We start from the raw sequence: 17,900 nt of genomic DNA, 5'->3' as shown, positions 1-17,900 counted from the left end.
TTATAAACATGAATATGCTTTGTGAGTAGTTACGTTTGTTCTTGAGGACATGTGAAAAGTCTTGCTATAAGTAGTCGTGTGAATTTGGTATTCGTTTGATATTTTGATGAGACGTATGTTGTCATTTCTCTAGTGGTGTCATGTGAACGTCGACTACATGACACTTCACCATTGTTTGGGCCTAGAGGAAGGCATTGGGAAGTAATAAGTAGATGATGGGTTGCTAGAGTGACAGAAGCTTAAACCCTAGTTTATGTGTTGCTTCGTAAGGGGCTGATTTGGATCCATATATTTCATGCTATGGTTAGGTTTACCTTAATACTTCTGTTGTAGTTGCGGATGCTTGCAATGGGGGTTAATCATAAATGGGATGCCTGTCCAAGTAAGGACAGTACCCAAGCACCGGTCCACCCACATATCAAATTATCAAAGTACCGAACGTGAATCATATGAACGTGATGAAAACTAGCTTGACGATAATTCCCATGTGTCCTCGGGAGCGCTTTCCTTCATATAAGAGATTGTCCAGACTTGTCCTTTGCTACAAAAAGGATTGGGCCACCTTGTTGCACCTTATTTACTTTTATTACTTGCTACTCGTTACAAATTACCTTATCACAAAAAACTATCTGTTACCGATAATTTCAGTGCTTGCAGAGAATACCTTACTGAAAACTGCTTATCATTTCCTTCTGCTCCTCGTTGGGTTCAACACTCTTACTTACCGAAAAGCTACAATAGATCCCCTACACTTGTGGGACATCACTGCCTTAATAATTGTCCAGCAAGATCTATAGAACACTTCATTAAACCCATCCGGTCCTGTCGTCCTGGTGCCCTGTCCTTTGGCATTTCCTTGATCTCTTCCCATACTTCCTCCTCGGAAAAGGGGTTATCCAAGCCTGCATTTGAGACCGACGGCATGTTCAGCTGATCCCAGTTGAGAGTGGTTGCCCTTGAATCTGAAGAGCCCAGAACCGCATTGAAGTGATCCGAGATCATCTTCTCTTTGTCTTCGTGGGCTGTGGCTGTGTTACCATCGAGCTGAATGGAGTGGATGAAGTTCTTGCGCCGCCTCAAGCAGATTTTGGCATGAAAGAATTTTGTACTGGCGTCTCCCGCTCTGAGCCAGGTGATTCTTGAGGCTGCCGCTTCCTTGCCCTTTCCACCGCCGCGAGGCCGATCAGCCGTAGCTTGAGGGACTTCCTTAACTGGAATTCGGCAGCAGAGAGGGCCCTGCTTTCCTGAGCGATATCTAGTCGCAGGATCACCTCGTTCACCATGTGGAACTGCACCTTGGCGTCGCTGAACAGAGTTTTGCTCCGAAGCTTCAGGTCTTTTGCTGTTCTGTGTAACTTGATCGCCAACGTCTTGAAAGCACATGTGTGAGTAGTGGGCCTATTCCACGCCTTCTCAATGGTCTCCTGGAAATGCGGGAAGCACGGCCAGAAGACTTCAAATTTGAATCTTGCCTGACTAGGAGGGGAGGAAGCATTTGCCAGCAGAAGCGGGCAGTGGTCAGAGACGGTTGTCGATGCTGCCATCAGTATGTCATTGGGGAATAGCAGCTCCCAACTAGTGTTGCAGAAGAATTTGTCAATACTGACAAGTGTAGGGTTTTGACGCTCATTGCTCCAAGTGTATCTTCGATTTTTGCACTTGATCTCTCGCAGCCCAGCCATGTCCAGGGCGTTTCTAAACCATCCCATTATCCTCCTATTAAGATTGAGATTATTCTTGTCCCTGGCCTCATAGATGATGTTGAAATCACCATTGAGAAGCCAGGGTTCGGATGTAGGGGGCGCTGCACGTGAGAGCTCTAGGAGGAAGTCGTCTTTACGGGCGTCGTCGGCCGGCCCATACATCGTGGTGAGCCAAAAGGACTGGCCCGACTGCAGCATTGTAACTTTGGCCGTAATGGCGAATTGGCCTATGCTATGAGATGAAACCGAGACAAGGGTTGCGTTCCAGAAGATGGTCGCACCTCCCCTCATTCCTATGGCTAGGAGGATTATGCAATCAGCTAGCAGGGCCCCTCCAGTATCCGACACAAGGCCGCGATCCCAGACGTCTATCTTCGTCTCCTGGAGACAGAGAAGAGCTAATCTATGCGATAAAGCAATCTCGCGAATGGCTTCGCGCTTTGCCGAGGTGTTCATGCCCCGGACATTCCAGCTCATCATGGGGCAGTGGTTGTCATCCATGGGGAAACCATATCATGCTCCAACAACTACAATTACTATTGAACTGGAAGAAAAACAGATACACCATCCATCGCACCGGGGGGCTCCAGAGTCCACCAATATCCCCTGAAACTAACTGGCGCATAACGAGCAACCATCATAAACTACCATAAGCAAAGCGACAACCTAACTCAAACCAGCCGGAGGCTAGCCGCTGTTGGAGACTATTAGTAAAGCTAGCTAACATGATCAACTAGTGGCCACGGAGGCAGCAGCATCTGGTCCGGCCATGCCTGCAGCGATACGCAGCGCGACATGGTCGAGGCGGGTCAGAGTGGCAATGGCGTTGATGTCTTCTTCAGAGAGAGGCTGCTTGAACTTTTTGATGAGAGCGACAACACCATTTGGAGTCATCTTCTCCCTTGGCCCCAGAATGCCCAGCGCATGCACCAGAGGAAGCGCTGCCCTTTGGGCCACGGGCACCTCTGAATGGTTTGCAGCTTGGCGGGCGCTCTAACGCATCGGGGTCGTTGCAGTATGGGTCTTGAGAGGCGCTGAAGCTCTGCGCGCCGGGGGAGGAGGGGGGGCACCATGAGGATGGGAGGCTGGGCCTGCTGGAAGAGGCTGGAGGGTGCGCCGACGACGACTGGCCCCGGCGATGGCAGCAGAACCGACTCCTCCGGCACCAACTGAAGCTGCCGGACTTGCTGCGTGATGGCTCCAAGCTGCACCGCCAACTCCTTGGGCCGACTTGGTGCTTGCTGGCGCTGCAGGCCGACGATCACAGGCGGCCCCGCGAGTGTTGGGTCGAAAGCGTCCAGCGGCCCGCTTGGCAGCGGGCCAGCCTGCTCCAGTTGCTTGTTGAAGGAGAGGGGGGCCTCCACCGCCGCAGCCACCTGGGCGTCCAGCTCAGCGAGCATGCAGTCAACCCCTTTTGGTGGGGGACAACGTTGACCTCATTGACGAAGAAGCCAGCGATTGGGTCGTCAGCTACGGCATCAGCCGACCAGGGCGGGGTCGTCGTCAGCGACCTTGGGGCGGCCAGCAGGCCGGGCTGCACCTCCACAGCAGCCCCTGCGCGCCGAGCAGACGTATGGCGGCCCCTCGTGTCTTCAGTGCGGCGTTGCCCAGGGGGGAGCGGCTGCGCCGCCGAGAGGACGAGCCGTCCTGGCGCGTCTGCTCCTTGCTCGCACCAGCCCTGCTCATTAGGCCTTGATACTTCTCCGTCGTATATACTTTTCCAAACACTTTTGCCCTTATTTTGGACTCTCACTTGCATGATTTTAATGGAACTAACCCGGACTGACGCTGTTTTCAGCAGAATTGCCATGGTGTTATTTATGTGCAGAAACAAAAGTTCTCGGAATGAGCTGAAACTCCACGGAGCGTATTTTTGGAAATAATAAAAATACTGGCAAAAGATCAAGGCCAGGGGGCCCACACCCTAGACACGAGGGTGGGGGCGCGCCCCCTACCTCATGGCCCCCCTGGAGCTCCTCCGACCTCAACTCCAACTCTATATATTCACTTTCAGGGAGAAAAAAATTAAGGAGATGGATTCATCGCGTTTTACGATACGGAGCCGCCGCCAAGCCCTAAAACCTCTCGGGAGGGCTGATTTGGAGTCCGTTCGGGGCTCCGGAGAGGGGAATCCGTCACCATCATCATCATCAACCATCCTCCATCACCAATTTCATGATGCTCACCGCCGTGCGTGAGTAATTCCATTGTAGGCTTGCTGGACAGTGATGGGTTGGATGAGATTTATCATGTAATCGAGTTAGTTTTGTTAGGGTTTGATCACTAGTATCCACTATGTTCTGAGATTGATGTTGCTATGACTTTGCTATGCTTAATGCTTGTCACTAGGGCCCGAGTGCCATGATTTCAGATCTGAACCTATTATGTTTTCATGAATATATGTGAGTTCTTGATCCTATCTTGCAAGTTTATATTCACCTACTATGTGTTATGATCCGGCAATCCCGAAGTGACAATAATCGGGACCACTCCCGGTGATGACCGTAGTTTGAGGAGTTCATGTATTCACTATGTGTTAATGCTTTGGTCTGGTACTCTATTAAAAGGAGGCCTTAATATCCCTTAGTTTCCTCTAGGACCCCGCTGCCACGGGAGGGTAGGACAAAAGATGTCATGCAAGTTCTTTTCCATAAGCACGTATGACTATATTTGAAATACATTCCTACATTACATTGATGAATTGGAGCTAGTTCTGTCTCACCCTGGGTTATGACTGTTACATGATGAACCACATCCGACATAATTCTCTATCACCGATCCATTGCTTACGAGCTTTCCATATATTGTTCTTCGCTTATTTACTTTTCTGTTGCTATTATTATCATAACTACAAAATACCAAAAACATTACTTTTGTTATCATTACCTTTTGCTACCATTACCACTACTATCATATTACTTTGCTACTAAATACCATGCTGTAGATATTAAGTTTCCATGTGTGGTTGAATTGAAAACTCAGCTGCTAATACTTGAATATTCTTTGGCTCCCCTTGTGTTGAATCAATAATTTTGGGTTGAATACTCTACCCTCGAAAACTGTTGCGATCCGCTATACTTGTGGGTTATCAAGACTATTTTCTGGCGCCGTTGCCGGGGAGCACAGCTCTATTCTTTGAGTCACTTGGGATTTATATCTGCTTATCATTATGAAGAACTTGAAAGATCCAAGAACCAAGATTTATCCCTCAACTACGAGGGGAGGTAAGGAACTGCCATCTAGCTCTGCACTTGATTCACCTTTTGTTCTGAGTAAGCTTGCGACACCTAAACCTGCTTCTGCTATTGATTCTGATATGTCGCATGTTATTGATGATGCCACTTCTGCTATGCATGATACTTATGATGAAACTACTTCTATGCTTGATACTACTATGCCACTTGGTGAATTTCTTGATGAACAACTTGCTAGGGCTAGAGAGAATGAAATTATTGAAACTGATAATATTGACGAAAGCGATGATGAAGACTCTCCCCCTAATAAATATGAATTGCCTGTTGTTCCTAAGGGTTATGTTATGGATGAAGAGGCTACTAGAGCTATTTTAGCTTGCAATGATAGATATGATCTAAAGAGGTTATTAGCTAAATGGAAGCAGCAATCCCTTAATGATAGAATGAAACCTGACCCTGCTTTTGCTACTTCACCTATCTGTGTTACTGATAAGGATTATGAATTCTCTGTTGATCCTGATATAATTACTTTGGTTGAATCTGACCCTTTCTATGGCTATGAGTCTGAAACTATTGTGGCACATCTTACTAAATTAAATGATATAGCTACCATGTTCACTAATGATGAGAGAACTCGTTACTTTTATATACTTAAAATATTCCCGTTCTCATTAAAGAGTGATGCTAAGATATGGTTTAATTCTCTTGATCCTGGTTGTGTGCGTAGTCCCCAGGATATGATTTATTACTTCTCTGCTAAATTTTTCCCTGCTCATAAGAAACAAGCTGCTTTAAGGGATATATATATATATATAATTTTGTGCAACTTGAAGAAGAGAGTCTCCCACAAGCTTGGGGGAGGCTTCTCCAATTACTTAATGCTTTGCCTGATCACCCTCTTAAGAAAAATGAAATACTTGATATCTTTTATAATGGACTAACTGATGCTTCCAGAGATTACCTGGATAGTTGTGCTGGTTCTGTTTTCAGGGAAAGAACACCAGATGAAGCTGAAATTCTATTGAATAATATGTTGACAAATGAAAATAATTGGACACTTCATGAGCCAATCCTGAGCCTATTCCTAAACCAACTCCGAAGAAAAAGGGGTGTTCTATTTCTCAGTCCTGAAGATATGCAAGAGGCAAAGAAATCCATGAAAGAAAAGGGTATTAAAGCTGAAGATGTTAAGAATTTACCTCCTATTTAAGAAATACATGGTCTTAATTTACCGCCTGTCGAAGAAATGCATAATTTTAATCCATCTCCTATTGAAGAAATACATGGTCTTGATAACCCGACACAGGTAGTAAAGGTAAATTCTCTCTATAGATATGATAAAGCTGAAATCCCATTTACTAAGTTTGCTAGCCCATGCTTAGATGAGTTTGATAAATTATGATTAAGCAAGAAGACTTCAATGCTTATTTTGGTAGAGAATTAAAACACAGTGCTGATATGCTTGAACACTTGGGTGATTATATGACTAATGTCAAAGGTGAACTTAAACTTATTAGTAAACATGCTTCTATGGTTACCACTCAAGTAGAACAAGTACTTAAAGCTCAAAATGATTTGCTCAATGAATTGAATAGTAAGAATAATGACTATGTTGTTAGAGTGGCTACTAGAACTGGTAAAATGACTTAGGAACCTTTGTATCCTGAAGGCCACCCTAAGAGAATTGAGCAAGATTCTCAGAGAAATAATATAGATGCACCTAGTCCTTCTAAAAGGAAGAAAAAGAAAATGATAGGACTTTGCATGCTTCTAGTGAACCTGTTATTGATACACCTGAGAATCCAAATGGCATTTCTATTTCTGATGCTGAAACACAATCTGGTAATGAACCTGAAACTAGTGATAATGTTAATGATAATGTTCATGATGATGCTCAACCTAGCAATGATAATGATATAGAAATTGAACCTGCTGTTGATCTTGATAACCCACAATCAAAGAATCAACGTTATGATAAGAGAGACTTTGTTGCTAGGAAACATGGTAAAGGAAGAGAACCATGGGTTTAGAAACCCATGCCTTTTCCTCCCAAACCATCCAAGAAAAATGATGAGGAGGATTTTGAGCGCTTTGCTGAAATGATTAGACCTATCTTTTTGCGTATGCGGTTAACTGATATGCTTAAAATGAATCCTTATGCTAAGTACATGAAAGAAATTGTTACTAATAAAAGAAAGATACCGGAAGCTGAAATTTCCACCATGCTTGCTAATTACACTTTTAAAGGTGGAATACCAAAGAAACTTGGAGATCCAGGAGTACCCACTATACCATGCTCCATTAAAAGAAACTATGTTAAAACTGTTTTATGTGATCTTGGAGCCGGTGTTAGTGTTATGCCTCTCTCTTTATATCGTAGACTTGATTTGAATAAGTTGACACCTACCGAAATATCTTTGCAAATGGCTGATAAATCAACTGCTATACATGTCGGCATTTGTAAGGATGTGTCTGTTGTAGTTGCAAACGTTACTATTTTAACGGACTTTGTTATTCTTGATATTCCCGAGGACGATAGTATGTCTATTATTCTTGGAAGACCCCTTTTGAATACTGCAGGGGCTGTTATTGATTGCAACAAAGGCCATGTCACTTTTCATGTTAATGGTAATGAGCATACGGTACACTTTCCGAGGAAACAACCTCAAGTCCACAGTATCAATTCTATTGGAAAAATTCCACCAATTATTTTTGGAGGTTTTGAATTTCCTCTTCCTACTGTCAAGAAGAAATATGATATTCTTATTGTTGGGGATGTGCATATCCCCGTTGAGGTAACCTAGTGTTATTCAAAAATTCTTTGGTTCCATGTTATTCGGAATGAGTTTGTTAACAAGACTTGATCAACCTTGTTAATGGATTCCTTTTGATGATCATGAGATGGATGAATTTAGAAGACACAACTCTCTGTACCCTCTTTTTACTTTCTGTTATTTATATTAAATAAAATAAAAATAGTAATTTCTGTCTGTTTTTTGATTATCCGTGCAATATAAAAATACCCCGAAAATAAAAGTTCTCCAAATGCCCTGAAATTTAAATATGATTTTTTTCTGAAATATTTGAGAATATTTGGCACTGAGAACATAGCAGGGGGGCATCCACCTGGCCACGAGGGTGGAGGGCGCGCCCTACCCCCTGGGTGCGCCCCCTGCCTCGTGGGCCCATGGTGGCCCTCCTCCATTTATTCCTGCACCCACACACTCCTTCTTCCTCCGACAAACACCATTATCCAGCTCAAGCATGAGTTCTAGCTCATTTTGCTGCGATTTTCGATCTCCTTGCTCAAAGCACCTCTCATAAAACTGCTCTGGGGGATTGTTCCTTGGTATGTGACTCCTCCAATGGTCCAATTAGTTTTTGTTTCAGTGCTTTATTCATTGCATATTTTTGCTGCTTAGGTGACCCTGTTCTTGAGCTTGCATGTCAAATTTATGTGTTTCCAAGTAGTTTTGATGCATGATATAGGCTCTAGGCACTTGTAGGAGTAGTTGCTATCAATTTTGTTGAGTTTGGTTCACTTTTATTTGAAGTTACTAAAAATTTCAGAAATTTTTCAGAGGAAGAAATATGCTTAGGAAAATGTACCAAGGTGGTTCTTCAAGGAAACAAGGACCTAGGCTTGCAATGCGTGATGCTGATGATGAGCCACCAAGGGACGCTCTAGTGCGGCCTTGTGAATGGCCTTTAGAGGACTTCATGGATCAAGCGGGAATTAAGGAAGAATTTAACGCATATTTGCGTAACGCTGATCTTGTGAGCTTCGAGGAAGAAAAATGCCGTCAGTACCACTATCTCACTAGCTCCTTTGTGAGGAGGTTTGAATTTTCATCTTCACGTAATTCTCAAACTGTCCTGTTTGATCTTTATAAAAATTCTTACACTATGGACTTAGAGTTCTTTACCACTACTTGCAAACTTCCACAATGGGGTAGTACTAGTGAACCTCGCAAATCTGAATTTAGGGATTGTCTTTGTAGCATAACTGTGGGGGAATCTAGAGATATAGCACAAGCTACCCTAGGTGTCACGCCCCGAGACCGTTGTGCCAGGTGTCTTCCAGTTATTCGCTGTTGTTGCCTTGTCATTTGCTTGCGTGTTGCATCTTGTCATGTCATCATGTGCATTGCATCATCATGTTTTAAAACTTGCATCCGTCCGGGTTTCCCCAGTTCCGTCCGTTGCCCGTTCTGAGCCCAAACACACTTGCACGTGCCCGTGGCATGTCCGATATTTTATTTTATAAGTGGCAGGAAAATGTTTTCGGAATGGGATGAAAGTTGGCGTGTGGTCTTATTATAGTTTAGATAGACCGTCTGTCAAGTGTCATCGCAGTCGGAGTCCGTTTGACGCCCCAACGGATAACTATAGCGGCAGTATAGCCGGTCTATCGTCGGACGTTTTCGGTCTCCGGAAACAGTCGCCGGGCCTCTCTCTCTCTCTCTTCTCTCAGCTCAAGACCGTCTACACAGTCCACTCACCGCTAGCCCCCAACCTAACCTCTCTCCTCAGCCCGCGGCCCTCCTCGCGCGCGCGTCCGAAACTGTCCCGGACCCGACCCGGACAGTCGTCACCGTTGGGTCTGAATCATCCCCAAACGTCTAGAAAACATCTCTGTTTTCTTGTTTGGACTCCTTATCTATTTTTTTTCCCGTCCGTCTGATTACGATCGGAGGGACGGATTTACCACTAACCAAACCCACTTGCTATATATATTAGCCTAACGTAGACCAAATCCCTAATTCCTAGGGATCCATCCCACCGCCGCCACTCACTTCCTCGGATTCCATGCCGAACCAATCCCTGCATCCCTCCCGATCCAAACCTCCAGCCAACTGAAGCCTCCTCCTTCCTTTGATCCAACCAGCCCCAGGATCGGGGCAGGAGCCCTCGCGCCCGAGCCTCGCCGACCCTGCAGGCCGACCCCGTCGCCGCTCCTCCCCTGTTCTTTTCCTTCTCCTTCCCTGCCTCTACTCCCTCCTCTCACATCTCTCTCTCTCTCACAGGAACCGAACAGCGCCGCCGCCCTTGGAACTCCGCCATGGACGCTGGGTCCCAAGGTCCCCGCGCCCGTCCTCAGGGTGCCCCGCAGCCTCTTCATCGTTTCGGAGCTCCTTGCCTTCTCCCGCGTTGGCGCCATGACTGCCACCCCGCTGCCTCTGCTTCGATCCGGTAGGAAACAGGACCCGAAGACCTCTCGCGCTTGGATCCGAACGCCACTGAGCTCCCGCGTTGACCCCTCCCCCCATCCTGCCACTCGCCGGAGTCCTCAGCAAGGCCGTGCCCTGGTGCCATGTCCCATTCCCGGCCGCCAAGTCCCACGCCGCCGCTGTTCTACTTCCTGTCGAGGAGAGGAGGACGACGCCTCTGCCTCGAGTCGTTCAATGCGACTGCGTTGACCCTTCCCCGAGTGAACCAAGCAGGTCGGCCCAGCGCGCCCTGCCGACCACTCGCTCTCCAGATCCGGCCCAAGGCCCACTGTGAGCAGCTCCCTCAGCCCCTCCTCTCTGTTGGCCCATCTTACACTAGTTTCGGGCCACTATGTTTTTTCCTTGGACCTGCGAATTTTGCTATTATCCAGATGCTGCCTGTTTTGCAGAAAAGCCCCTAGACTTCATACATATCTTAACTCACAAACTTAGCATCACATGTAAAAACTTTATATATGAAAAATGTTTAGAATTTCATCTAGTTTCATAATATGCAATTTTCATCCATGTTTAAAATGTTTAAAATGCTGCTTGTTTAAATTTGCTTAAATAACTTATTAAAATGCTTTAATTCATACTAATTAACCGTAGCTCGGTTTTAAATAATCTTTATATGTAATTGGGGTAGAAAAATGCCTAGTTTAACATGGTGGCTTTACTTTGCATGTTTAATAACTCTAAAATTGTGTTTAGGACAAAACAGTACCAAACCTAATATATGCAAATGGGGATTTACCGGAATTGTTGTTCGTTGTTTCCGGCCTCATTTAAACTTAACTAGATAGTTAGTTTAACTTTACTTCACCTCTTGCCATGCTAACCAACATTTAATATTGTTGAGTACCTAAACGAGAGAGAACTAAATAAGTCATGTGGTGTTTTCTTCAATATGCAACTCCGTTGCATATTGAGCTCCACTTAATTTGTAGGATTTCTTGTGCACTTTGCCATGCCATGTATCATTAAACCGGACATGCATCATACTTGGTTGTGCATCATGCCATGATTATGTGATGGTTGTTTACTATGTTGTTTGCTTCTTTCTGGGTTACTTCTCGCGTTAGCTTCGGTTTTGTTCCGGAGTTGTGAGGATCCGTTCATCTACGTCCGTTTGTCTTCTTCATGGACCCGTTCTTCTTCCTTGCGGGATCTCAGGCAAGATGACCATACCCTCAAAATCACTTCTATCTTTGCTTGCTATATGCTCGCTCTATTGCTATGCCTATGCTACGATACCTACCACCATGCTTTACCATGGCTCCCATATTGCCATGTCAAACCTCTAACCCACCTTGTCCTAGCAAACCGTTGTTTGGCTATGTTACTGCTTTGCTCAGCCCCTCTTATAGCATTGCTAGTTGCAGGTGAAGATTGGAGTTTGTTCCTTGTTGGAACACGTTTATTGTTGGGATATCACTATTATATCTTGTCTATTTTAATGCATCTATATACTTGGTAAAGGATGGAAGGCTCGGTCTTATGCCTGGAGTTTTGTTCCACTCTTGCCGCCCTAGTTTCCATCATACCGGTGTTATGTTCCTTGATTTTGCGTTCCTTACACGGTTGGGTTATAATGGGAACCCCTTGACAGTTCGCCTTGAATAAAACTCCTCCAGTAAGGCCCAACCTTGGTTTTACCATTTGCCACCTAGCCTTTTTTCCCTTGGGTCGGCCAACCTAAGGGTCATCTTTATTTTAAACCCCCCCGGGCCAGTGCTCCTCTGAGTGTTGGTCCGAACCGAGTAGACTGCGGGGCCACCTCGGGGCAACTTGAGGGTTGGTTTTACTCGTAGGATGTCTCATCTGAGTGTGCCCTGAGAACGAGATATGTGCAGCTCCTATCGGGATTTGTCGGCACATTCAGGTGGCTTTGCTGGTTTAGTTTTACCATTGTCGAGATGTCTTGTAACCGGGATTCCGAGTCTGATCGGGTTGTCTTGGGAGAAGGAATATCCTTCGTTGACCGTGAGAGCTTGTGATGGGCTAAGTTGGGACACCCCTGCAGGGATTTGAACTTTCGAAAGCCGTGCCCGCGGTTATGGACAGATGGGAATTTATTAATGTCCGGTTGTAGAAAACCTGAAGCTTAACTTAAGTAAAATGCATCAACCGCGTGTGTAGCCGTGATGGTCTCTTTCCGGCGGAGTTCGGGAAGTGAACACGGTGTTGGAGTTATGCTTGACGTAGGTTGTTCTAGGATCACTTCTTGATCATAGTTTCTCGACCGTGCCTTTGCCTTCTCTTCTCGCTCTCTTTTGCGTATGTTAGCCACCATATATGCTAGTGCTTGTTGTAGCTCCACCTCATACCTTTTCCCTACCTATAAGCTTAAATAGTCTTGATCGCGAGGGTGTGAGATTGCTGAGTCCCCGTGACTCACAGATACTTCCAAAACCATCTTGCAGGTGCCGATGATACCGTGCAAGTGACACAACCGAGCTCAGGGAGGAGCTCTATGAAGATCTTGTTCATTGTGTTGTTTCGTTTCAGTTGATCAGTAGTGGAGCCCAGTTGGGACGATCGGGGATCTATAGCATTAGGGGTAGTCTTCTTTTATTTTGGTTCCGTAGTCGGACCTTGATTGTATCTGGATGATGTATTGCTATATTCATGTATTGTGTGAAGTGGCGATTGTAAGCCAGCGATGTATCTCTTTCCTTATTCAGTACATGGGATGTGTAAAGATTACCCCTCTCGCGGCATTGCTTACAATGCGGTTATGCCTCTAAGTCGTGCTTCGACACGTGGGAGATATAGCCGCATCGTGGGCGTTACACTAGGGAGCATTCACTTTCCCGCTATACATTATTTTGCTCTCTTCATAGGTAGATGAATTAACGGTAAAGATGAAGCATGTCACATGTGTGTCCCTGACCTCAGTATTCTTAGGAGTGCTGTGTTAGGAGATACATCTTATAATTTGGGAGCCATTGTTGCACGTAGGTTGCATCTTGATAGACTTAATGAATATTTCTTCGGTGGAATTTATGCAACCCGCATAGCTAATTTTCTTGGTATAACCATACGTGAGGATGATATTGAGTTGCCTCCTACTTATTTGGATTATGAGGCTATGGTTCGTCATCAGTTTGTTGAGAGGAATGATCAGTTCCTCCAGTACCGACTAATCTTTGACAGACGACGCACCTATCACGTCGCTCTCCCTGCTTCTACTTTCTTTGACTTTCAGGCAAAAGGAAGATATTTTATAACCAGAGAGGAGGCGGAAGAGTATAAGAGGAGAGCTGAGATAGCTCGCCTCCAAGCTGCATCCCATGATGCAATGACTGCTGCATCTCAGTACGACCCCAACTACAACTTTGGATATCCGCCAGGCCATCCGTGGCATTAGACCAACTTAGGCCAAAAGCCTAATCTTTGGGGAGTACGTATTTCTCACCGACATTACATTCATGTTCACACATTCATTGCTAGATGTCGGTGCTCATACTTTTTCATTGTAATATCCATGCTAGTTTATTTCCTTTTTATGCTTTCTTCTTGTGTGTTTGATAAACCTTAAGAAAAACAAAAAAATTAGTTGTAGCTTTTAGTTAGTTTAATTTCTATGCTTGTAGTAGTAATTAAAAATAAAACCCAAAAAGATTTCATGTTCTTCTTTTTGCTTGTTGGGAGCTTTTCCGTGTAAATAGTTTTATTTATTTTCTTTTCTTTGGGGGTCGATAGGAGAGATCATGATTAAATTGTTGAAGTGGCTCTTATATGCATTATTGTTGATCTGACAAAAGAGCCCATGTTGCCTTGTCTTCTCCTGTTTATTGAATGCTTGCATATTTCAGCTTAGTCCAATGCACGTGCACTATTATTATTATCCACATCGTTCGGTCGTGCAAGTGAAAGGCAATTATGACGATATATGATGGACTGATTGAGATGATAAAAGCTGGTATGAACTCGACCTCTCTTGTTTTTATAAATATGATTAGTTCATCGTTCCTGATTCAGCCTATTATGAATAAACATGTTTGCAATGACAACTAGAGATCATAGTTTCTTGTGCCATGCTTAATTAGCTGAGCTTATAATGGTTTACCTTGCGTGCCAACATGCTATTAAAATGGTTGTGATGTGGTATGATATGGTGGTATCCTCTTTTGAACAATTCGAGTGGCTTGACTTGGCACATGTTCACGCATGTAGTTGAAACAAAATCAACATAGCCTCTATGATATTTATGTTCATGGTGCATTATATCCTACTCATGCTTGCATTCGGTGTTGATTAATTTTAATGCATGTTCATGACTATTGTCGCTCTCTAGCTGGTCGCTTCCCAGTCTTTTTCTAGCCTTCACCTGTACTAAGCGGGAATACTGCTTGTGCATCCAACTCCATAAACCCCAAAGTTATTCCATATGAGTCCACCATACCTACCTATATACGGTATCTACCTGCCGTTCCAAGTAAATTTGTATGTGCCAAACTCTAAACCTTCAAATAAACATTCTGTTTTGTATGCTCGAATAGCTCATGTATCAACTAGGGTTGTCTGTATCTTCCATGTTAGGCGGGTTATTCTCAAGAGGAGTGGACTCCGCTCCTCACTCATGAGAAAGTGGTCGGTCACCGGGATGCCCAGTCCCATGTTTTATGCAAATCAAATCAAAATAATTGCAAACAAAACTCCTCGTGGGACTCTTGTTAGTTGGAGTCACTCGTTGTTTCGAGCAAGCCATGGATTGATGCTTGTTGGTGGAGGGGGAGTATAAACTTTACCGTTCTGTTTGGGAACCGCCTATAATGTGTGTAGCATGGAAGATATCGCCATCTCTTGGTTGTTATGTTGACAATGAAAATATACCGCTCAAAATATTATTCATCTCTATTCAAAACCGAGCTCTAGCACCTCTACAAATCCCTACTTCCCTCTGCGAAGGGCCTATCTATTTACTTTTATGTTGAGTCATCTTCCTCTTATTAAAAAGCACCAGTTGGAGAGCACCGCTGTCATTTGCATTCATTACTGTTAGTTTACATTGAGTATGACTTGACTAGATCTCTTTTACCATGAATTACAATGTCTAGTCAGTCCTTGATCTTTAAAGGTGCTTTGCATTTATGTTTTGCGGTCTCAGAAAGGGCTAGCGAGATACCATCTTGTTATATCATATTATGATTGTTTTGAGAAAGTGTTGTCATCCGAGATTTATTATTATTGCTCGCTAGTTGATTATGCCATTGATATGAGTAAACATGAGACCTAAGTGTTATTGTGAACATGGTTAGTTTATAATATTTGCTGAAAACTTGAATGCTGGCTTTACATATTTACAACAACAAGAGCAAACAGAGTTTGTAGAAGTTTTTCTTTATCACTTACAGTTTGGCAACTGAATTGCTTGAGGACAAGCAAAGGTTTAAGCTTTGGGGAGTTGATACGTCTCCGTCGTATCTACTTTTCCAAACACTTTTGCCCTTGTTTTGGACTCTAACTTGCATGATTTGAATGGAACTAACCCGGACTGACGCTATTTTCAACAGAATTGCCATGGTGTTATTTATGTGCAGAAACAAAAGTTCTTGGAATGACCTGAAACTCCACGGAGCGTATTTTTGAAAATAATAAAAAATACTGGCAAAAGATCAAGGCCAGGGGGCCCACACCCTAGCCATGAGGGTGGGGGCGCGCCCCCTACCTCGTGGGCCCCCTGGAGCTCCTCCGACCTCAACTCCAACTCTATATATTCACTTTCGGGGAGAAAAACATGAAGGAGAAGGATTCATCGCGTTTTACGATACGGAGCCGCCGACAAGCCCTAAAACCTCTCGGGAGGGCTGATCTGGAGTCCGTTAGGGTTTGATCCCTAGTATCCACTATGTTCTGAGATTGATGTTGCTATGACTTTGCTATGCTTAATGCTTGTCACTAGGGCCCAAGTGCCATGATTTCAGATCCGAACCTATTATGTTTTCATGAATATATGTGAGTTCTTGATCCTATCTTGCAAGTCTATAGTCACCTACTATGTGTTATGATCCGGCAAACCCGAAGTGACAATAATCGGGACCACTCCCGGTGATGGCCGTAGTTTGAGGAGTTCATGTATTCACTATGTGTTAATGCTTTGGTCCGGTACTCTATTAAAAGGAGGCCTTAATATCCCTTAGTTTCCTCTAGGACCCCGCTGCCACGGGAGGGTAGGACAAAAGATGTCATGCAAGTTCTTTTCCATAAGCACGTATGACTATATTCGGAATACATGCCTACATTACATTGATGAATTGGAGCTAGTTCTGTGTCACCCTAGGTTATGACTGTTACATGATGAACCACATCCGACATAATTCGCTATCACCGATCCATTGCCTACGAGCTTTCCATATATTGTTCTTCGCTTATTTACTTTTCCGTTGCTATTGTTATCATAACTACAAAATACCAAAAACATTACTTTTGTTATCATTACCTTTTGCTACCATTACCACTACTATCATATTACTTTGCTACTAAATACCTTGCTGCAGATATTAAGTTTCCAGGTGTGGTTGAATTGACAACTCAGATGCTAATACTTGAGAATATTCTTTGGCTCCCCTTGTGTCGAATCAATAAATTTGGGTTGAATACTCTACCCTCGAAAACTGTTGCGATCCCCTATACTTGTGGGTTATCAGGCCTCTGCCGAGCAAGGTGTCCTTCCAGGACCTGCGCCCGCCCTGGTCTTCGTCGTCTTCATCACGCCGGTCGCCTCGAAGAAGGCCTCAGCATCCCGTGTCAGCCACCACGGCCACCTGCCGACGCAGCTTGGGCTCGCGCTGGCCGTCCTCGACGCCCTTGGACCAAGTGGCAGGGTAGAGCCTGGGCATGGGCCTGTCCTCGTCGTCGGTGTCGGAGGAGGGAATGCCGCTCTGTCCCGACAAGGGCGAGTGCGGCTCATACGGAGTCCAGTCCTCCACCAGGTCGATGTGGATGAGGAGGTCGTGGCGCGGAGCGTCAAGTGGCGGGGCAACGATGCGGTCCGGCGGGGAGTAGCCATGCATCTGCTCCACATGGCCAGCCCCACGGTCAAGCACCCAGAATGTGTGCTTCGTCGGGATCTGGGCGGTGTCCCACACCCAGACCCAGCAGGCGAAGGTCTTGGTGTGGCCGCGCTCCAGGGTCCGGGTGTCGAGGCGGTCGACCTGGCAGCCAAGCACCTCCTCGGCCCCTTCAGCCGACCAGAAGTGCTGCGGCATGTCCTCGATGACGACGCGGACGTGGAGGAGGAACTTTTGGATGACGGCGTGGTCGTTCTTGTGCCAGGGCCTGATGTGGAACTTGATGCCGTCGACGGTGAGGGAGCCGCGCTTGATGACGTCGTCGCGGTGCAGAGGCAGGTCGAAGATGATGAAGAAATCCTCCGGGTGGTGGCATGTGATCCTCAGCTGGTGCGGCGGGATGCGCAACTGTGCCTCCAGCTGGCGGCCCACCGCCATGGCGCTCGTCGACCGCACAGAGGCTTGCCCCGCGGCAGTGAGCGTGACCGCCTGACGGCGCAGCAGAGCCACATGCTGCTCCAGGGCCGGGGTAGAGACCACCACCTTGCAGCTGTTCCTTGGCCGGCGCGACGGGTCGACGTGGGGGTGGATCCGGCGCTCCATGGGCGGTGGGGGCGGAGGCGAAGCAGTGGGCGTCGAGGGGAAGCGGATGCGCTGGTGCACTGGCTCTCTATGATGAAGGGGGCCTAGCCTATCAACTGCTCGCCTGTCGGCGCCGTTCTTCGGGTTTTGCGGGCACTCCCTGCCAAAGTGGTCTGGCGCTCGCAGATGATG

The sequence above is a fragment of the Triticum urartu genome, chromosome 1, assembly GCF_003073215.2.
Source record: "Triticum urartu cultivar G1812 chromosome 1, Tu2.1, whole genome shotgun sequence".
NCBI classification, from domain to species: Eukaryota; Viridiplantae; Streptophyta; class Magnoliopsida; order Poales; family Poaceae; genus Triticum; species Triticum urartu.
Note: the sequence above shows the minus strand (reverse complement) of the source record.